The 23,877-nt window shown below is 34.3% G+C and overlaps 1 protein-coding gene across 8 annotated transcripts in view; it reads left to right on the plus strand.

The window, feature by feature from the left end:
* Positions 1 to 23,877, plus strand: part of plcb4a (phospholipase C, beta 4a) — a 162,569-nt gene that overhangs the window by 72,311 nt on the left and 66,381 nt on the right. For 6 of the 8 annotated variants that reach the window (XM_015350630.2, XM_015350616.2, XM_015350650.2 and 3 more), the window contains exon 3: positions 8,232 to 8,296. The gene's annotated coding sequence lies outside the window, so the exon portion shown is untranslated. Of the gene's footprint in view, positions 1 to 8,231; positions 8,297 to 17,885; positions 17,995 to 21,263; positions 21,405 to 23,877 lie in introns of those variants that run through there. The other 2 variants (XM_015350641.2, XM_015350635.2) reach the window with 2 other exon arrangements.

Raw genomic sequence — 23,877 nt, forward strand, 5'->3', positions numbered from 1 at the left:
TAATCCTTGTGTTAGAATGTACAGTATGTGTAGAATTTGAATGTTCTCACTGAGGCCATTAAGATTTTCTCTGTTTCCTCCCAGAGCCCAAAGGCATAATGATGGTTTGTGTTTTGCAATGGACAGGTATCCAATTCAGGGTTTATTCTGCCTTATGCCTATTGTCTGCATGGTTAGGCTCTAGCTTACCATGACCCTGTATTGAACTAAGCAGTTAATGAAAATGGATGGATGATATATACAGTATATAGTGCCACCCCTGAAAACTAAATATCCTTAATTGAATAGGATTGAATCAATCAAAGTCTAAACATCTTGGAAGCCTATTTATTATAAGAGGCATCTAGAAAGGAACTGGTTCATATCTTGTTCTACATAATGCAAATAGGGACATTGACTGACCGAGTGTTGATGGTCTTGTATGTTTCATCATATACACATCCGTTGTTGAACACTATCCTTGTTAATGTACTGTATATATACAGTAGATATATGATATATAATATGCTAGTATTTGCAGTGATGCAGTCAGATAAGTCTGATAACAGAGGGGTCATTCTCGGTTTTTCTTTATCTCTCTGACCCACACACCGACAGCAACACAGAAGTGTCTGGAAGTGGCACAAGGCCGCAGGGGTTGCTGTGTCTCTGAGAGCTAAGAGGACCCAGGCTGATTAATCCAGCTCTGTACTTGGCAATACAGAGCAATTTGTATTTGTACTTGGCAATACTCAGCAATTTGTACTTCAACACTGCTAGTGACATGACTGCGACTCGAACCTGAGCTAGGGTGAGGGCAATTACTGGTGGAGTCACTTGAACAAGTTCTCACAAATTATGTTTTTGTTTCATTAATCCTTTGGAGTTTCACGCAACTTTGCTGAATGCCAACTACCGTGTTCTGGATTTCAAAACGTTTAGTTCTGTAGACTAGAGTTTACAGTTTTATATATCTAACAATTGAGTATTTTTAAGAAACTGTTTTACATTTTTTTTATTTTAAGGACATTCATGTACAAAAGAAATGCAATAGCCATGCTTAATGGACTGACAGATATTAAAAAAGATTTCAAAGACAGAAAATATGAAAATGGAAAAAGCAGACCATGGCACTATCACTGCATTGTTTTCTTGAAATTGTACCATTGTAATCCTAGTGCTGTGTGGTTTTGCATTGCCGTGCTGGAAAACAACTTTTTCAGATTAGCTTGAAGAATTGAACTACTTTTGGCTGATGTTTTTTGTCAATTTATTGCTGAGCACTAAATTGCCCTCAGTCTTCACCATTGCAGTTTTGTTGTTAAAGGAAATTGTTCCTCACCTAATCATACTTCACTACATTGCTGTTTAGTTTGAATGAAACAACTGCCATCATAACACTTACCAAATCATCTTCATACACATTGTCTTCCATCAGATCTGACATGGGCAAAACAGTATTCAATCAGTAAATAAAATACCCCTATCAATGTCTATGCCATCATTTCAAATGTTCTTTATTATACAGATGAAAGCAATTGCATTTCTCAGCTTTCAAGAAGTTACCTCTAAATGATCAATGAGCATGCAGGTCATTTTCACACAACTACTGTCATACTGCTGATGTCTCTCTGGAATTTCTCATACTCCAGCCACTGCAGTCTGTAAAGTATTATTGCAGATTTAAAACTCCTGGACCATTATACTGTAGGTATCCCGTGTCTTGTGGTCTGAATGTCAGAGAGCTGGGTTCCTGTTTTTTTTTCCAGTGTGTTGAATTATTATTAAATTCTGTCACAGTGGTAAATTGCTGATAGCAACCATGTGATTTTCATCCCTCGGGATGGCCAAAGTCACGTCTTTAATTTGGCCTGTCTAGCCAATTGTGTTGCCCCATGGAACAATACCACTTAACAAATCTGTGTGCTTTCCCATTTAACGTGTAAATATACAGTATATCCAACAAGCCACTGGAATAAACCTGGGATATTTGTGTTTTCAAAAGATATACCAGTATATAAATATCAAATTCAAAACATTTGTTATATTCTTTAATTCAATTTAAATGTTATCATTATAGTAATATGCTAAGTTACTGTATGTAAATATTGGTAAGAATTATTGAACTGTTTTTGATGGATTGTGTAATTAGGTAAAAAAATCGCCTAATTCAAAAGATCTGTGTGTGCATTGCACATTGGAAATGAGAACTGTTAACAGAACTGTGGTTTTCAATTTACAACATGACCCTTATGACTCATCAGTTCAGACGTTTATCCTAGCCTTGAAAGCAGCTTTTATTAAGATGCTCAGTGTTCAGTTTCAAGCAATATTAAACCTGTTAGAAGGTTGGATATAATGGGGTTGGTGTATGATTGTTTTTTTTTTTGCATTTTTATGTTGATTTGCCATAGATTTTCTACACCATAAAGTCTAGTTTTAAAACTATTCCCATTTGAAGCTGCTAGATTTAAATGAGTAGGAATTATTAATGTGCATTATTTTGTGAATTTAAAATGAATGTAGCTTATGTTTTTCTGTGGTGTATACATTTTAATAAGATGCTATTTTTGGACTGTTGTTATCCAAGTAGAACAGAAGTTGTATTCAGAGAAAATGTTGTGTATGAAAGGATACATTGTTGTAACTATATATTACTCATTGTAAATTCGATTTTTTATAGAACTGCAAAAACCTACTATAGACAAGGTCAATTCAGGCACTTGTGCATCCCCACTCATGCATACAGGCAAAGTAATGACCCTGAAATGTTTTCCCTGACATAAAAGTAAATACAGTAGTTTTATACAATTGCTACTGTATACATTTATATTACAATATATACAATACTAATATACTATATATACAATATATAGTAGATTCTGACAATTCATTGCCCGTGTTTATGCACCACCACCAGTTTGAGATGAGGTCATATTTTCTCAGTTGATTTCTTGATTTTATTCATATGCTTAAAACAATAATTCCTGGGGGAAATTATCCTGGTTCTTGCATTTATGATGTTTCTGCAATAGTACATGGTTATTTTTCCAGTTAAGACTGAAAAGTGACTATACTTATATCTAAAAGAACACTGAGTAACATCCATCTATAGAAGGTGGGGTCATGTATTTTTGAGGTATTTTCAGATTACTTCAATTAAATATTGAATAGACATTGATTGAGCTTGTCTGGAGAGGTGAAAGTCCTTTATTCTTCACAACTGTTTCTCTTTTTGATAACACAGGCCCACATAAAAATAATGCCAGAAGAGAAATAACACGGTGTACTGTATACAGTTTATTGTATGCAACCTACAGTTTACTAGCATTCTTTTTGAATACTTACAGAAAGTGCTTTTATTTACATGGTTTAAACTAGGTTTCACCACTTGGCAATTTTCAGTTCAAGAAAGTACTGTGGTAAGTTATGCTTTACCATGGACTAAATACTTTTCTAGGAGAAATGTTATTTTGTAGGTCTTATCATTTAAATGATCAAATTATCATTTAAATTGTTCAGCATGGCACAAGAGAATAGTGGAGATCTGTGCAGTGACTACTTTTTTTCTCTAACTTTTGTAGCATGTAAACTCTCCTATCTAGTAAATATTCAACAGTAGTAAATTACTCATTTCTGCTCAGAGTAAGTTATTACCTTGTGCGCTCTGGGAATTTAAATTGCTACATCAAATTGTTGAGTGGAAAAAAATGTTTTGTAGGGTACATTAAAACCACTTTTTTGTAGTTGCTTTGAAAAGTGTAATTTACAGTTCATTTTGATATGTTAAGAAAAGTCCATTGCAAAAATGCATTGGTACAGTGACATAAAAGAATCCGAAAAAGCTTTCCTTGTGTTAAGTGTTTCTGATGGTGCCATAGCACTGACGCAGATCCATCTAAGTGTACCTCTGAGTCAGAGATATATATACACTGTATATGGGTGGTTGCACGCGTGACAGACGTAGAAGCCTGACACTGATAGTCTTGAACTGTCTTTTGTAGAGAGGTGGATATGTACGTCTCAGAAAAACTTGTTTATACAATGCTGTATATACTGTACATGCTATGCATGCAATACAATTCTCATGCAAAGAAAAAAAACAGTCCAGTAAAATCCAGTAATGATGTTTATGAATATGGTTAGTACTTTTAGTTCTTTTTATCATTTTCATTTTTTTTTGATGGAGCAACAATAAATTAATACAATATAGCAAATGTGGAATTGAATTGAAAAAAAATGTTGCACAGGAGTACATTTATTTTTATTGTAATGATGTATGCTGGGAGACAATTTAGAATTTGATACTATATTTCTAAATCTGTCTCTGTTTTTATGATCAAGGAAAAAAATAATTTCAATAGTCATGTATTACACTAAGATATAAGATAATACTTAATGGCAGATTTGTTTACAGATGAAACAATATGTACTGTATCTGTAGGGAATTGAAAGCCAGCAGGCTTAGACTGGTTAATTTTAAATCTGGAATGCATGTTAAAATCACTGAAAAGAGGTGATTAAGCAGTATCCTCTAAAAATAATAGCATGTAACAATAAAGTGGTAGATATTGTTGCTTCTTTTTAATATTGATAAGAACTAAAGTGTCAGGTCAGTGAAGTGGTTATGTAAAGAGTTCTACAGAAATGGCAGACATCAAGAGAACGTTCTTGATGAGCACCCTTCGATAAAGAGAGCTATGGAGTACAATATTCAGGCAGAGTACATTGCAAAAAACACTCTACGTAGAATGCCCACTTTGAGATGGATTGGATCACGTTTGAAGTAAGAATACAATCAGTCCTAGAGAATGATCTATGCCTAACAGAATGAAATGTGAAAGCTTTGGGATGGTTTAAACACTTGCTAACTGCAAGTGTGCTAGCGGCAGGTCAGATACAGGTCAGATCTGCGCAGACCAACAAAGGTTGTACTTCGTGAAGGGCCCTGTTATGTGCACTATGAAGTACTAGATTCAGTACTGCATTCAGCATCAGTAATTACCCTGCATAAAGAAAGGAGTAGGTAAAGGTTTATTCCATGCTGATGCAACGTTTCGGCTGTGGAGCCTTCTTCAGGGGTAATATTTACCTGTTGTATCATAGCCTAACTTTCACCTATTCTTTTGCAGCCTATGCATGCTGTGGCAACTACCTACTGTACTTGAATACATAAAAAAAGGTCTGTTAACAGTTTGGTTCCTAAAGTTTAGAAAAGTAAAACTTATCAATACCAGAGTCCTCTTGTGTGGCAACAATACAGCGATGCTTTATGCCTCAGGAACAGGTCTGTCATCCATTTATAGTGGACCATACCAGAGGGCCTAGTTCAGTTGTAACAGTGAGCTATCCTTTAAGTGAGTTTTACACTCTTGTAAAGTGTTGTAATAGTGCAGTGAATCAGAAAATGCTTCAGTCCTTCTCAGCAGAGCCAGGCCGTCACTGTGGTAGACGTCTGTTTGGTGTTGATTTAGAATAATCCTCAAAAATAAAGTGTGGCAATGACCACCTACTTGTAGTGTCTACAATGTCCAGATCCCTGTCTGTCCATTTGCTGCAGAAGTTTGATAATTAATCCTATCCATTGAGATAACTCCTGGAACTTTAATAATATTAACAAATATATTTGCAGAAACTAAATTTGCTATTTGCAGTTCCTCTTATGCATAGCTATGATGCAACAAAATAAAAAAAAATGATTAAATGTTCTTCAGAAACATTTTAATGTCAGTATATCATTGATGTTTCCAACAACCTGCTGAGATGGTTGACCTCTGAAACATTTCAAATGAGCGGGATTACAGATATTATGGTTTCGCAGTCGAATTATGTTATTTACTATTTTCATCTGTGACATCTATAACATACTGTATTTTGCTTATTTATATTTAAGATGACAGAAGCATTTATGTATTCTAGATTTTTTATGAAGCAGGAAGCAGGCAGTCAAAGTACACCTGAAACTCTAACATCCACTGGTTTTAAATACAGGTGCCCCCCAAGTCTGTCACCACTTCCATACTCCTTGTATATTAATGACGTGTATGTACTACCAAATCTGTGAAATTAATCAAAACAATCTCCAGCTCAATAGCTTTGGTTATTAAAACCAAAGAGGTAATCTTTGATTTCAGCTATAACATGAATCAGATGCAACCTATGGTGTTTAATGGAAAGATAATGGAGAGGGTAGATTCCTTTAAGTTTCTTGGCACAGAAGTTTCCTCCACCTTGAAATGGGAGACCATTGTACATAAAACAGTAAAGAAAGCCCATCAGAGACTGTTTTTTTAGCCAGCTCAGAAAGTTTGGTGTGTCTCAGGAAGCCAAGGTTCATTTATACAGGGTAATAATTAAAAGCAATGTTTTTCTGTGACAGTCTGGTTTGGAAACTTAGCCAGTCAGAAGAGGAGACAACAGGATAGAGTGGTCCACACTGCTTTTAAATTAATTGGCTATGACTGTTGCACCTGCAAATGCAACGTGTTTAAATTGAAAATCTCTGTGGGTTATAAACGACCACTCCTACCCAACATGGGAAGAAGGCTTAGAATTTACCCTAAGGGGAATTGGGTCTCTCAACTCAACACTGCTATAAAAGTATTTATTAAAATATGTATTGGTAAATTTCTGGATTCTCTCTTCACTCTAATGTGACATCATACTGTATTCTGTATATGATATGTGTACGTTATTTAAGATTTTTCTTACTCTTCTTGTATTTTGTATTTCTGTTATTTCAAGCATACAGTACAACAAGGACTTTGACCTTAGACACATGAAAAGACAAATGACTACAAATTGCTTTTTGTATAAATGAAACTAGATATATGATTATATTATTCTTGTTTACATTTGTGACAATGAATTTCCATGTTTATAATGATATTTGTAAGCCAATAACAAGCTTTTAAGACACTAGACAACACTTCACCTGCTCTTTAAGAGTTTCTTCTAGCATGCCTCTGATTGTATCTTTTGCTTTCCTTGATAAGAACCAGATCAGCTGCTGGTTGATTAGGAACCCAAAGCTTTATGTTGTATACTAATAGGTTTTACAATCTGAGATGGTGATAAAGTAAACTGTTTTTTAGGTTGTATTATTCTATGTAAATAAATGAATTATATCTATTGACAAAGTACATAAAATGAGCTTCATCCTATGTGAGGCCTTGTGTTTTTCATGTCTTGGTTTGGGAAAAGGGACAACACCTAATTTCTTATGTCATCATAAGAACATATTTTTTTAAATCGAGTGTCCATCTTTAAACCAATTCTGACAGTGTAACTCAAATGCTAGGAATTAACTGAAAATAGTTTATTGTACCATAATGTCTTGAACTTTTCTTTAGTCCTGAGATTTGTAAATACAATGGAGTACTTTTCACCTTCTTCTGAAACAGAAAATCAAGTTAACCATAATTATGGTCATACAATGGTTATGATATAGGTTGTGGTTTGTGGAAAGGCTTCAACCCATGTTGGTTTTGATGATCATTATTGATTTACATACTATACCAATAAAAAGGGTAGTCATTGAAGGTCAGTTAGCCCACATTAATATTTTGTTTACATTAATCAGGTGGAAATAAAATAGCTGTATTTATGCTTTACTCAGAATTTGAAAAGGTTTTTTTTATGTACTCTAAAGAAGATTGGGGGCCAGATGGCAGTGTCACAATTAAAATCAGAGATACTTTGTATACATATTTATTTAAATGTGCTTTTGTATTTTAAAAAATGTATTTGCAAGAATGCACAAAATGCAAGAAATTTCAATGCATGTGTAATGGAGGCTCTTTTAATGACAAATGATGTAACAATGCAAATGTATCTTCTGTTATTCTTACTGTACATGGGAATTTTACTCTGCATTGTTTAGTGTCCATATTTCGTAGTTTGGACCGCGGAAGGTTGAGGAAAGGAAAAGTAATCTCACTGTAATTCTGCTTTCAGCCAGTATCTTTGGAACAAATTTGGCTTTACCTTTGCCATGATATTTTAAAATAACCTCTTTACAAATCCCTCATCCCACCCTAAGTCAACAGCAAGAGAATGAAGGTATATTTTTTGTCTTTAGCTTTTGCTATGGAAAGAGAAGAATAGTAATCTCCCATAAGACACTGCTTAAACATTTATTATGCCTTGGATTAATACTTGCTTTACGGATATTTGAAATGAGACATCCTTCACTGGAGGTTTCCCTTCGGTGAGAGTTCAGTATTGATTTCTTTTTTTTTTTCCACAAACAGAAGGAAGAAGTCTTGCTGCATCGGCCTAATCAGACCACTTTCATTCAGATCACCACCATTGTTAGGTAAGTACAACTTCATTATGAGCACTACAAAAGCTGATTGTAGTTAAAATTTTAAAAATCTATATTAAAAATTACATGAGAATTCTCATCTTACTAAAATTAATATACTGTATGCAGTCTTCTGTACCATAGATCCAGACTCATAACAAGCACCTTTTAACATGGCCACAAACATCTTGTCTACTTTAAAAAGAAGATAATACAACAAGGCAATTATATGACTTGCTTCTTTTGGTACATGTACTGGACTAATTTGGATGATTATGGTTGAGAACAATTTGTACAGAAAGGCAAGAACTGAATGCTTCTTCCTTTGAACAGTTAGTACCAAGGGAGCATTAGCAGTGTGCTAGAATTGTGAACTTCTGCAGCTAATTATAAGACATAGGAACTAAGGCGAGCAAATTATTAACATTAAAATATTAAGTACGCTAGCCCTTTAAATTTCATTCTCTCATTGTGTTAATTTGTATTTTACCAAAATAAAGTACTGAAATACCGTGTTGATCAAAAGCTAAAATATTTTATTTTTGCCATCTTCTCTGGATTCATTCTGAAATACAGTTTAACATTTTGAAACCAAAGCACATGGATGTGTTCATTATTCATCTTCAGCAATGCGTATATTTATATGTAAAAGAGTTTAGCACGAATACACTGTTCACTTACTATGTCAATTAGAGATTTATAATCAAGAAAACTATTTTGTTAACTTGATAAAGCTTTAAAATGAAAACAAAAAAACATTATTAATTTGGTCCAATGTCCATTAATTTAAGTTTAAATGGTGAACAAATCAATGACTGAAAAATAAAACATTTCAAATACTATAACACTTCAATGCATTCTTATGTTACTCTTCAAATTGTTTTTAGTATTAACACATAATGCCATGAGTATAATTTATGTTTTAAAATAGTCAGATAATTTAAATGTATTTTATTGTAGAAAATTTAACTCCATTTTACACATGCAACATTATTTTGGTTGTCATTGTCAATGTTGTCAATATTAGGCCTAATGTGTTTCGTAAATACATTAAATACTATCAGCTTCTGAAAAAAAATAATACATGTATCTGTTATAACATATTCTTACTCTGTGCTTCCAAATGATGAATCTAGTTTTTCCAGTATTTAGTATGGATTTGCATTCATTATTACTGTTTGTTTTTACCTCCTAAGTAGAAAGTACTTAGGAGGTAAATCAGTATTACATGTAGATCAGTAATACATGACCTGTAAAGTAGAATATACTGTAAGAATAAGTTTAGCAACTGCAGTATCCTTTCTATAACATGCAAATAAGAATTAAATATCTTAAATTCTTATATTTAAATTTAAATTTATATTTAAATATATTAAATATATATTAAATAAATATGTTTTTATTGAAATCCTACTAAGTCTCACATCTGTTGTATTAGAAATGGTGATTGTGCATGTTAGTAACATAAAGTAAGATTAAGAAAAATTTTATACTAATCATATGCTAACACATAAGTAGTAGCACTCCAGATACTTATTTTCTGCCAAGTTTTGTGTGTTTCATATAATAATATGAATCCATTAAAGATTAAACATTTCAAAGCATTAAATCATTCACCAAATACATGAACCTGAAGAGTGTTACTCCTTTATTTTTTGTAATTGCCTACTGATGTTTGCATGCTTGTATATTGCTGATGTTTTTAGGAATAGCAAGAATTTTTTGAAAAGCAGGTTAATAAGGCCTTAAAACCCCATTTGTAAAGAAGAACATAACAAGCTGCAGTTCACTTTAGTGACTTAACTCTTTTGTTACAAACTCTTTATCATAGTTTTAGTTTAGTTTTAATTCACTCCTCCATTTAGTGATGTCGGAATTATAAATCAGAGACAACAGGAAGAATGTACAAAATCGTCCTCATCTGTGTTCCCTCTGTATGTCTGCAGTACATTCTGTCATTCTTATTCCAACATTAAAATTTTGGCTGGAAAAACATGCTGAAATACATTCATTAGAGGCAGTAATAAGTTCATGGATACCAGTATACTCAGACTTTTATTGACAATAAAAGCACATGACCTGTCATTTAACTACAATTTAGCAAATATGATGTGTAAAGATGTGTGAACCATGAATTGTATCTAGCTTATTGTGTGGCTGAAGTAGCACAAAAGAAATACCAGCATGCAGTATGAGACACATTATTTGACAACTGGAGGAAATGTATAGGACTGTTTTACAAAGCAAAATCTAAAATACCTAATACCTTGTCTGAGTATACTAAGAATAAATTATTCAAGTCAAGTCATATTTTATATAGTGCTTTTCATGGCTTAGCATCCTAATGTGCTTTATACCTAGAACTGTAAATTTGAGATATTCTATTTCTTACCCTCTTTCTTTAACCTTCTTGTTAAACAACACCACATTCACGTACTATAACACACATCACAAATCTATAAAAAACAATGCGACTGCCTCCTTTTTCGAAGCACCTGTCTTTTTATTTTTGCTATGCAGTCTAATCTTACTCTTAATTTTACTTAATCAGCTTGCTGTGCTTTTATTTGTTCACTTTTGTTTTCTTCTGTTGTGTATTAAGTATACAACATGCACATACAAAAAACAACACACAATACACAACATGACCATAGAAAAAACAACATTGATTTAAATTATTTACAATCATACCAGTCATAACCAGGTCATCACATTAGTCACATTAGTCATTAGTCATCACCAAGGCACATCTGTGATCTATATGCAGAAATCTGACTGCCCTACCAATGCCAACCCTAGAAAATCACCAGCAGAGCTCCATTACTTTTGATTAAAATGAGTTAAGGAAGTAAGTTTACAGTGGAAGACCTTAAGTTATTATGTATTATTAAATTTACAGTATGGAACAATTCAAAATGGTAGGCAGTTTATAGCTGCTGTCTGGAACAAAGATATTTCTTATACTGTAACATTACAGAAGAGGTTAATAACTAAGGCCCTGGAAACATTTCAAATTATTATTCAAACACTTAAATTATAAGTGTAAAATTCCAAGGATTTTTACAATAGCAACCCTGTGGTTTACAGTGTTTAAGAACTGTTTTACTCTTACTTGTTGTTTTCCTATTATATATGTATATAATTTACATCACTGTACTTAGATCTTTACTCAGTGTGCAAATTAGTGTTAATAGCCCAAATAAAAAGCTTCTCAAATGCATTTGAAAGGCAGTGCTCAGGATAAGCAAATCAGTAACACAGCAGGATATGAAAGCCTGTTGATAAAGTATGTATTTTAGTTGGTGAACCACCGTTACACTTACATTTTTCGTTATCTGTCTTCCTGTCTTTTTTTTCTGAAAGCAATATTTCTTGGAAAAGTCAGTTAAGCATGATAAATATTCTAAATGTTATTTTCATCCACCCATCCATTTTCTAACTGCTTCATCCAGTTCAGGGTCATGGGGGATCTGGAGCCTATCTCGGCAAGTAATGGGCGCGAGGCAGGTTACACCCTTGGTGGAGCACTAGTTCATCGCAGGACACACACGGACAAGCACGCATTCACACCAGGGCCAATCCTAGAAGCCAATTAACTGAACTATGAGAGGAAACCCATGCAAACACAGGGAAGACACAAACCTCCACACAAATAGCACCCTGGGTGCAGAATTGAACTGAATGCAAGGTCCCTTATTTTAATTATTTAATCATAATTATATGATAATGCTTGATATAAGACAAGTAACACAAAACTGAAATTAAAAAAATCAGGATGCAAATGACCACTTTCATAGGGATATATATTGTCATCTTCATGACAGCAAATTCAAGTCATGAGATGGTTTTCATTCACATTTTTTAAATAATTCATTCGCAAAATGCAACACAAGAGGGTTTCATTCCCCTGGAGTTTGAATAAGAAAGGAGTTTGCCAAGTGTGAGGCGTACTGTATACTGTTGGAGTAATGTACACAACCTCATAATGTATGTCTATTTACAGCATATGTAATGTTGTTCATTTCTTGAATGTACAAAGTACTAATGTGCCACTAACATAACTGTTCCTAGTGATGTTAATAATAAAAACACATTGTTTCTGAAGTGATATTCTATTATTTCAAGAGTTGATAGTCTTTTCAATCTTTTCAATGATTTTATTGTCCAGTTTGTTCACAAAATAAAGCTAAATCTATTAGAACATGATAAAATGGTGATACTAGGTATGTCATTTTATTGTGAAAGCTGTTCATGCCAAGTTATCATAATCTTTTTCACTTAGCATAAAGTATAAGCAAAAAAAAAATCCCTAAGTCTAAAGAGGAAAGTAGATTTCACATGGAATTTTTAATGTGATCTATAAAAGACAATTAGTTAATCAGATTTGGACAAATTTAAAGAATTGTGACCTCATGAATAATTTTGAAATTTAATTGATGTGTTAAAGTGATGTGAACCTAGATTATATCAATTTAGACTGCACAGCTATTCCACAAATGGTCTTGCTATTCATGCAGATTGCTTCTATCAAAAATGCACCTTCTGCCTTTCATCCAGGTTTTTATTACTTATTTTTAAAAGCCTGCCTGTGCATGCCACCTTTACCTTTCCTGTTTGTTTACTGCATTTTTACATTGACTTTCAGAATTGTAATTAATGTCAGTACCTCCTACCTCTTATGGGGGTGTGTTGTTGGGTTAGGATGACATCACTTAATTTGTGAAATTCGTGATAATTTATTTAATTTGTAGGAACAAAATTTTAGATGCAGATGCTGTCTTTGTCACACAATTTAAATAAGCACAATTATAATATCTCACATACAAACGTCTTAACACCAAATGTGCTTTTTGTATTAAAAAAGAAATCTTTAAAACATTCTGAAATGAATATGTCTGCCTTCACTGATCTGCAAAGGATTACATTTCATCCTGGCTGGCTGTTGTAACTGATGTAATTGATTTTAAAGTATTGCCCTGGATACACTAATCATTCTATTGTAGTTTTTTTATTGTATTATTCAGTTTCTTTAATACTTTCTTTGTATGCCAGCCTCGAGGATATAGCTGTGTGTTATACAGCACCAAGGTTTCCTGAACAAATGTATCCAAAAATAAATTCTTATCATTTTGTCCTTTAGATATAACCTAATTTTTATTAAATCTTAAGTATACAAAATGAAATTCTAGATGTGACATTATTTGATGACTCAATAAATGTTAATGGGTGGCATTGTGACATATTGGTTAGTGCTGCTGTCTCACCGTATTAGTTATTAGGCTGGCGGGGAATTATCATCAACTCCCAGTATTCTCCAGGAGCTCTGGCTTCCTTGCTCCCTCCAGTGTAGTACGGGTGAGGTGATTGGTATCTCCAAATTATCCTTGTTTGTGTGACTGTAACTAGGGATGGATTTTGCTCCTTGTGTTGGTCAGGTTAGGCTCCATGCATCACCACCCTCTTTAGGATGAAGTGGCTGTGGATAAAGGATGGATGAATGAAGGCCATACTGTAAGACGAAACAGCCCCAGTCTACAGTAGTGCTGATCGGCTACGATGTAAAATATACTGTAGAATGAAAATATGCAGACCTGATTAGCGATGTCAAGTCATGGTTGGGACCACTCAGTGTCGTGAAACATGCCTGAAGTCTATATGACATTAACTGACATAGACTTGTGGGAGAGCAAAAGTTTTGTCATATGCTACAGCTGTGGGTATTGCTCTCAAACATGAGAATCCAAGTTCTACCATTAGCGTACAGCTGGGTTCATATTATACCATCGTAAACAACACCAATTGACCATTCAGAGCACTGCGTCCATCAGGGTGCACAAATAGTGCAAGATGTCGACTGCATACCACTGGGCAGCATGGCTTCCCAGTTCAACAAGTTTGGAACATTAATTGCACCCCATACCGTTACACCTTGTCAGTCAAATTGAATGGGTTAAACAGCACAGTTCTTTGAAAATCATTCCATCGGCTAGACATGGACTTGGTCAATAACAAACCTCAGTTCAAACCTTAATTCAGCACACAATTAATTCTTTCCATTTTCTGTCCAATATCCCTGTGCAAGGCAGTGTTAACAGATAGGTATTTGGCCAGGTTAAGGTGTCTACAGCACCACAAATTGTATCTACTGTGAATGCTAGCTAGATGCTTTCAGATGGTTCTGTTACTACCTGGCCAGTTTCAAGTCCTGATGTCTGTAACAATACCTAAAGTGATCTAACTTCCAAATGTATACTGGGTGGATGTGAACACAATTTGTAACCAGTAGCTGGAGAATTTTAACATTCACAATCCCTAGTGTCCAGCTCTTTTAGATATGATCAAACATTACTTTTTGAAGATGAATGAACTCATGTTGTTCTTTATAGGGACAGGACGCGCATCGAGATCCTTGCAGGAACTGCTGTGTTTCTTGCACACAGTATCTGTTACCATTTCAGGAACAACACTCAAAAAATATTTTTCTGCACACCAAGATACATTCTAAGCATTTATTTTGTATTCAAATTGGCAAGCAAAGTAATATGAGGACATTCACTTAAGGGGATATCCTTGTATTTATAATAGCTCTTGCTTTGTGTAATGGAAAGATGACAATTAAGTTTTCTGCCATTCCAAAAATGAACATGTGCATTCCTCTCATATCTCTAAGTTTTTACACATCCTTTTCAAATGCTGGAAATATCCTTATTAGGTTAAAATTATAATTCAAGAAAAAATGATTTACTGTCTTGAAAAAATCTAAATCAAACGTTATATTTAACTGGTGTTAGATTTTTATTTTGTAAAAAACATCTTCCATTTTTGGAGGGTTTGCAAAAATGTATAATCTAGAAATTCAAGGAAATGTGAGTTTGAAATTATATTAAACACTGCAGGAATGTTTCCATCAATATGGCAATATATTTTAAATAAATCAGGTTTATTTAATTTGTGTGCTTTGGACTATACAGGCTGTTTATAATGACATTGCAACTGCAAAATAATTTTGTCTGAATTTGGGTTATGTTCCATTATTTAAGGTGGTCCAATGAGAGAAAGCACCTAAGAGGAATAATGCCTATAAATACACTGGCAACCTGTTAGGTCCCAATGTACTGTAAAGTGCTGGTGGGGAATGTGTGAAACAAGGTCTTTTCCTATGCTGCTCTTGGCTTGATGCTGCAATAACATAAGCTATTACAGTCTAGCAGTCACTCTTAACAGGTTGCTATGGAGATTTGTGATGTCATAGAGGAGCAACATCTGTGTGGTGTTTGTTTGTTAGGAAAGGTCAGTCTGTTTCTCTGCGAACACCAAAGAAAACACATCCTAACTATCAAGAAAGGAACTGCAAAACATTCTAAACCCAAGGTTGACTTATGTACTTTTTTAACAGTTGAAGGTTACTTATGTGGTTGTTTTTTCACTTTTGACTCTCCTCACTGGTCCATCAGTGATATGTCTCTTACTCATATTCATTTGTAATAAACAGAAAATACTAAAAGACAAATATTTTTGTACAGGAAATTTCCTTGAGTAAATCTGAAGCCCCCTGCAAAAAAAAAAAAAGAAGCACATTCACTCAGCACTTCTAGTGTAGCCCATGTTTCCCTAAGTTTTTAAATGAGTGACGCCCTTTTGAGCTATAACTATCAACAGGGAACCCCTAATGTAAAGTAATGCAAATATATACTGACAATTAAAGAATGGTCACCATGAAGGGGAGGAGATCTGTTTTTTTGAGTGTTAGTTTACATGGTAATGAGGTGTACCAGTTTCCGTCTTTGATTACAGCATATGTATTATATCCTCATCAGGATATCATGATGAAAACATTCCACAAATTTCACCTTTTCTTCTAATTGGGTAAACAGTAACTGAAGCATTAAAAGTCCTTTGTAGTCATCTTCAAAGGTCTTTTTATAATGTACAGTACTGTACACATACTTAATGAACTGTAGTAAACTCTTAACCCCTAACTCTGTTGCTAACCTATTCTGTATAAGGTAGTGTTCTATTTCTGTGACTGTGGAAAAAAATGTGGTATCTTATTATTCAGGCTACATTAGCTGGTAAGGTCAAGGGGGCAGAAACCATAATTTTGTGAAGTGCTCATTATAGGTACTTATTTGGGCAGTTTGGGATGTTTCTGTTGTTGGGGGTTTGTTTCTCTTTAATGTGGGATAATTTTGAATCCGGAACTAACTGAAACAGAAAAAGAAAATGTAATGAGTGATGACATTTTAGAATATTTTTAGTTGCTATAATAGCATGTTTTAGTATATACTCTGAATAGCAACCATCATTTTCTAATTCAAAGCAAAAAAGGTCAGTCAAGAAGAGATAGATTTGAAGGCAAGTGAATTACATTGTAAGCAGAATTTATACTTTATTATGTGACTGGCTCCTAGCTTATTGCTGACACTGACCAATTTTGGTCAAATGTATCAACCAGAAATTCAAATGGCAAGTGTGGATACAATCATCCTTGCCCATCACGTGAAAGCTGGATTTACAGTTCACTAACAAGACCTTTGTGGTTACTAAGATGAGAAAAAAATGAATTTTAAAGTTCTTAGGACAGATTTATTTTATACAAACTCAGACAAAGATAAAGCAAGTGACCAGAAGTAAATGCATTTACTGTATGTGTTCCACCCTCTTATGTAAGCTTTCAACAAATTATACATGATTTACAATGCCTTGCAAAAGTATTCACGTTATTCACAAAGTATTCAAGTATTCAGACTGAACACTTTTTTGGGTGAAAGAAGTTAAATATCATTAAAAAATGCAAAGAAAATCCAAATCTCTAAAATATTGATTGGAAAACATTTTGCCACTCTGAGTAAATACTTTAGCAGCAATTACAGTTGTAGGTTTTTTTGTTCATTATTAGCAACCGCAAGCTATGAAATCAAACTGTATAATTGATGCATTCACACATTTTAACAATTGTGGGAGAAAACAAAATATTTTACAAAATATGATAACATTACCACTTAACATCGCTGGGGCTCTGGGTTCAGTTCCTGAATCTAAAAAGATTTTGTATGCTCTCCTCATGTTCACGTGCGTTTCCTCTGGGTCCTCTACTTACCTCCCATAGTCCAAGGACATACTGGTAAAGCTGGCCCTGGTGTGTGTGTGTGTGTCTGTCTGTCTGTCTGTCTGTCTGTCTGTCTGTCTGTGTGTCCTGCAATGGACTGGCATCCTGTCCAGGGGTGTATCCTCCCTTGCTCCTATTTCTTACTGAGATAGGCTCCAACTCCCCAGTGACCCTGTATTGAATAAAACAGTTAGAAATTAGATGGGTAGATACATTTTTGAGTTCATCCTTTATTGGACATGGAAAGAGTAGAGACAAATTATTTTCAACATTACAAGTATTTCGAGTTCTGGCTGAGCTCTTTGGTTGCGGGGTTCGGGTCATTTCACAGTCCAAGCATGACCACAATTGGCTGAGCTCTATCAAGGTCGGGGAGGGATTAATCAGCTAGGATCCTGTCTGTGAGGGATGTTTCTCTTTTCCCATCGGCACCAAATCTCTGGTACAGGGCTCTGGTGCCTGAGACAAACTAAAAGACAAATGGCTCGAAGGTGGGTGGGTCGGAGGAGTCTGACTGCACTTCCTTGTACTCCCCATATGTAATGGGTTCATAATTACAAGCCGGGATATGAGAAGCACACAGTAGCATATTCCAGATCGGGTGAGTATAACAAAAATAATTTGCCGATTCTAAATTTAAAACAGGAAATCATTTTGTGATATTTTTTTCTGCACAAAATACACTCTAATGCAAATTAATGCAAAGAAAGCCCTTTACACATCAGTAAATGTCACAGAATCAATATGTTCAACATTTTCACATTTAGCTCTGCTGCTGCTAGGTTGGAACAGCTTGTGTCTTCATAAGCAGTGTGCAGGATAGTAAGGAAAACCTTAGATATGCAAATGTTTCCTGCACTGTTATCAGTGTACCAATATGACTCTTCTCCACAGTATAGAGAAGCTTACTGTTGGTGTTTGTTGTATCCGGCTTTTGCAGATGCTGTTTACTTCATTATGAGAGCTATATAAGTAGATGATAAGTCACTTTAATGTTTCTATTTTTGTCCTGAGTGCATTTTTGTTAGAAGATTTTTTTTCCATTTACTTGATGGGTTTATTTATGGATCTAACATGCAGTTTTCACAAAAAAAAGAGTGAGCGAGAGCCAGTGAAGAACATATGGGGGATGGGCAGGTTATTCCCACATGCCATATTCTTTTCTGTAAGAAGTGTTTTGCTGAAGCTTGGTATGGGATACTGTAACTGTCTTGTTTGATACTATATATTTAATGGCACCAGGTAAAAGTACAGCGCTAAATATTTTTTGTAGATTCTTGCTCTTTCTGGAAGTCTGAGCTACTTTGTATTTACCTGATTTCGGAAACCCAAGAATGTACTGTATAATAGGAAGAGGTGAAAACTGGATACAGAGACACACTAAAATATAATACGTCCTTAAGTGTTAAGGAGCAGAGGGTCAGGGAGACTGTTGTGACCCCGAAAAAGAACTTTGTGGTGATAAAAACTACTGTATATTTCTCTGAGCGATTTTAAGTCAAGCTGAAAGCATCCCATTTGTATTTGTAAAACTTGGATCCATGTGACGGTTATTAATACCTGCAAGGTATGATTCTGAAACATGAGCCCAGGGAGACTTAATGACACTTCTGGATTCCCGTTTATTTGAAATTCAAATTCTTGCAATTTAATGGAACTACAGCTGTACAAAAAATGCAAATTGTCAGCAGAGAGTATCTGAGGGTGCAAAACCGGTTACAGTTATTTTAGTTAAATGCCAGAAAACCACAGTGTGTACAGTACTTGCACACTGAAGAGGAAATCCTGGAAAGGGATCTGTTCCTTTTTAATAATTTACTTTCTGCCTTTAGCATGTTTACACTACGCAATTGTTCTCTGTTACTCTGGTACTTATTGTTGTGCTTTTATTGTTTATATTACTAAAATAAATAGGTGAAACCAAATACGTAAAACTGGTTTTTATGGCACATAAATTCATCATGGGATTCTGCTTCAATGTTTTTTACATTTCTCTGGATGACAAATGTGTGTGATTGCTTTTTATGCATATACAGTATATATATATGTTTTAAGAAATGGTACTGTTTTAATTTAATTTTTAATTGGTGAATAAGAAATAAAAAATAGTTGTGAAAAGACAAATATCTTGGGTTTTTTTTTCTTGATTCTCTGGATATTATCAACTTTTTTCACAGCGAGTTGAGTGAATTTAGAATTACCAGTCCTGGATATGCAGAGTGCTAACATGCAGTGGGTTCGGTGCTGCTAATGGGAAGACACACAACACATGTATATACTAATTGAAAATTGAAGGATGTCAAGCAGACTTCCAGTGTATTGAGTTCATCAGCCAAGCAACTCTCCCTGATGGATCAGATCTAGCAGAAAGAGAATATGCTACATGTTCTAATTAGAAAATGCTTGTTTTTATTAATACCGGTATTTTAATGTCTTAATCTTATATGCGAAAGTAATGGAAATAACAGGACAAAATAAACTGATAGCCTACACATTATTGGTTTAAAGGTAGATAGAAGAGCATGACATTTACTCCACTTACTGTTTAGTATTCTTCTTCAAGTGATTGGTAATATTTAAGATCAGAAAAAAATTAGTTGGGTTTTAGCATAGTTCAGGACTCACAGTTTGTTATTGATCCATACTGTGTAGCATTAACATACACCACTTATTTTTCCAATATTCATTAGTCAGAATGTGATTGATTACTGTAGTTTCTTTATGTTATCTAAGTCCTCTACTCCAACTTTCTAAAATGCAACAAAAAACATTTTAGTCAGCTATTAGACTGAGAAAAGACTTAAAAGGTGGTAGAATGCCATCAAAACAGGCGCTGATGTCAGGAACTCTTCTCTATTGTTCAGTGACAGGTGTTAGTAGCATATGAGCAGTTAGCTTTGTTCTGCATTCTTGACTCTATAGGAACAGCCAACTGTATTCTAAGTACATGTGAATAATTAATTGTAACTTTTTTTTTTTTGGAAACAGGGGTTTTATGCCCATGTTGAAAATAAAAAAAGACTGCTGTCTAGCCTACAGAAAACAACACGCCAGGCAGGGCTTTTCAAGGCGGATATTAGAGATTTTCATCCAAAACTGGTCGGTCTCAGGGAACTATTACAAATGCATGTTAGTGAAATGTAAGACTCTGTACAGTTGATTTAATGAGACAGGGCTGTGCATTTATCAGTTATACAGGTGCAGTTTCACTGCAAACACTGTCTTGTAGGCTTTCTTATTCAAAGCTTTTCATTGAGAAAGATTCTGCTTCATCCTAATGCTGAGAACATTCACAGACTAGACTTGTTTTAATAATGAAAAATATATTTTGTCACCTTGAAATTTTTATTTTCCATGTCTGTGTTGTGAACATGTTTTAACACGTGGCCACTTCAGTATCAGTATCATTCATTTAAGAGAACCACAAGCTTAGAAAGCAGCTAACTGCCTACAGGGAAATAATATTACATTTTTCAAAGCTTTTACTTTATAATCTCATTATGCTTTTTTGGAGCTTGGACATTTTAATCAGCATGCAATTAATATAGAAGTATTATACACTCTTTCAATATTAAACTGGTGCCTTGTCACTACCTTGAAGTCATTGAAACATATTTTGAATATAAAATACTGAGTTTATTTTTTTAATATTTTTTTTAAAAGAATTTTGAAAGTAATGTTTAGCTGGGCTTTAAAGTTCCTTATTACTTATTATGTGCTGTAGATGTAAAATGCACAGTAGAGTAACAGGATAGATCTTTATCATATTGAGGGTGGGAGAGAGTGATGTTAACAAGCAGTAGTGTGAGAGGTGTGCTCTATTTAGTTCATTATTTCTTCACTTGGCTCTATCCCAAACACTTCTCACATGCACAGTATAGCAGAGCAAACCGTGATAGTCTGGAATGCATTCTGCCTCATTTTATCATCAGTTAAATCTGCAGGTTCAAGCCATTCTAAAGTATCTGTCACCCTGAAATACATTTTTACATGTGCTCTCTTCATTGTAAGGTAAGCAATCGAACAGCTTTGCTTGTGCAGATACCGCATCATCACGATTAGTTTGAATTTTATACCTGGAGATTAATGTTTCTGAATGGAACTGTGCATTGTTTAGATTCTGCAATGCATTCACCGTCAAACAAGCAAATCTAATCACGGGTGAGTAAAGAATTGTAGTTGTTTTAAAATATATTTGACCAGTTTGTTGATGATGTTTTAGATATTTGCATCTGTCAAAAATGTAGTAAAATTAGTTCTGATGTGTCTTTTGAAACATTTGATGTGTCTTGTATGGAATCTGTGGAGTTTGTGAAATGAGACATATCAATTATCCATGAGAGAATGCAATGAAAAAACCTTGAGTACCTTTGTGCATACGCTGGGCAATCCCAGAAGGTTTTAAAGGTATCATCATCTGTGCTACTATTAATAGGTATAGCAACATGAATGCCATTATTTCCTGTGTGCAGGACTAATCGGAAAGAACTGTATTAAGGAATTAATTTGAATTTAGCAGGGCTCCTTGATCACAAAAACTTTTCTGGGTCTGATTTGCAGATCTTCATATTTGAAGACTTGTCAGATTTTGTAGATTATATTGAAATTCTGCTATGCTACCTTAGTATTAGACAGGACTTTGTTGAAGCAGTTTTTTCCTTCTCCTCTGCTGCATGCATAGACCTTGTTCTGTGCAATTGCTGTACCTAAGGATTTTTATTGCGCATAAATTGTACAAATTCATTATAATAAGATTAATTAATAAACAGCTCCAAGGTTTACTTAAATGTGACTTCCTCAAATTATGGTGTTTCACAGACTTTCTTATTGAAATATAAAAAAGAGTCATATTTTATTGATTTATATATAAAAACATCTAAAAATGCAAGAGGAGATACATTGTGTTGGAATTTCACTGTATTCTTTATGCATCAAAATACTGCAACTGTATGTTCCGTGATCACTTGTCAAATATACTTCACAAGTGATCACGGTACATACAGTTGCAGTGTTTTGCTGTCCATTTTACACAATCAGGTAAAATGGCAGGCATGCTATTTATTAATTTTGTAAGAAGTCTGTGTTGTTTTTTTCTAACTTATGTAATTAAGGTTTTGCCTGGCTGCATTTAGGGCAGTTTTCTTGAAATTCAAAGCTTTACCCACATTAGAAAGGTCATTAGAATTTTGAATGACACTGAAGAATGAGAATCATCCTTTGACAATTGTAACGTTTGTTTTTCCTGCAGCTTGTGCTTTTGTATGTGCAAAACAACTTCAAGCTTTAATGTTACTGCCTCTATATTATATGGGGGGTACTGACTATAGTCTTTTATTTGAGAGGAAATAAATAATTTGTTACAAGGAGTAAAAGTTTATTAGTGCGACTAGTTATTATTAGTAAACTTTCCGCTTACATTTTAGTTTTTGAATGGAAAGTTTAAATTTGTATAGCCTAGTACAATGTGTACAATGCTCCTTTTTGAATCCTATCCGGACTTTAACTGTACAGAAGATCACATTTTACCACCTTTGTAAAAACAGAAGCATTTTCACACCCTATACCAGTATGTTGGGGCTTAGAAGTGCTGAAAAGGTCTAGAGCTGAAAAGTTGCAAGTTACAGGCCAGCTAATGTTTCCGAATATATTAACATCATTATTGTTGTGATATTATCATCACATTTTTTTTCTGAACGTTACATGAGTGTTTTAGAAGAAAGTATGTTTTGTTAATCTCCTTATTCATAGATAATCTAAATGGTGTATTTGTACAGACTGCATTTTCAACAGGGCGTCATGGTCGATTTTGGGATGGGGTGAACAGGCTGTATTCTCCTCCTTGTGTATTTATGGGTGTTCTACAGTTGCTGTTGTTTATTTCCATCTCCCAAAGCCATGTTGATTAGAGGATTGGTGATACTGAATTTTCTGCTTCATGAGAAGTGGGGCTCCTTTGTCATTCATTTGTATTGTTTGGAGTTACTTAACTGCAATCCTGAATCCATTGTAACAAGAAAATGTTTCATCTTGAGAAAAAATATCCAGTAATAGCAATATTCTATAACAAATGGGCTCTTTTACTACAACATTATGCTATTGAGAAAAGTAAAACCATAAAAGAAATATAAAGTTTTTTCCTGTATTCAGCGTCTGACTACCTCATTATGTGAAGGCCAGGCAGTTGTTCCTTAACACAAGTGCCTTCAGAAAGTATTCAGACCCCTCCACACTTTTTCCACTTTGTTGTGTTGTAGACTTATTTCAAAATGGATTGAATTGTTTATTTTTTGCCATCATTCGACACACAATATCCCATAATGACAAAGTGGCAAATTTATTAAAAATAAAAACTGAAATCTCCCATTTACATAAGTATTCAGACCTTTTATTCACTACTTTTTAGGACCCCTTAGCAGCAATTACAACTGTGAGTCTTCTTGTGTATGCTTCTACCAGCTTTGCACATCTGGATTTGGGCAGTTTC

The sequence above is a fragment of the Lepisosteus oculatus genome, chromosome 2 (genome assembly GCF_040954835.1).
Source record: "Lepisosteus oculatus isolate fLepOcu1 chromosome 2, fLepOcu1.hap2, whole genome shotgun sequence".
NCBI classification, from domain to species: Eukaryota; Metazoa; Chordata; class Actinopteri; order Semionotiformes; family Lepisosteidae; genus Lepisosteus; species Lepisosteus oculatus.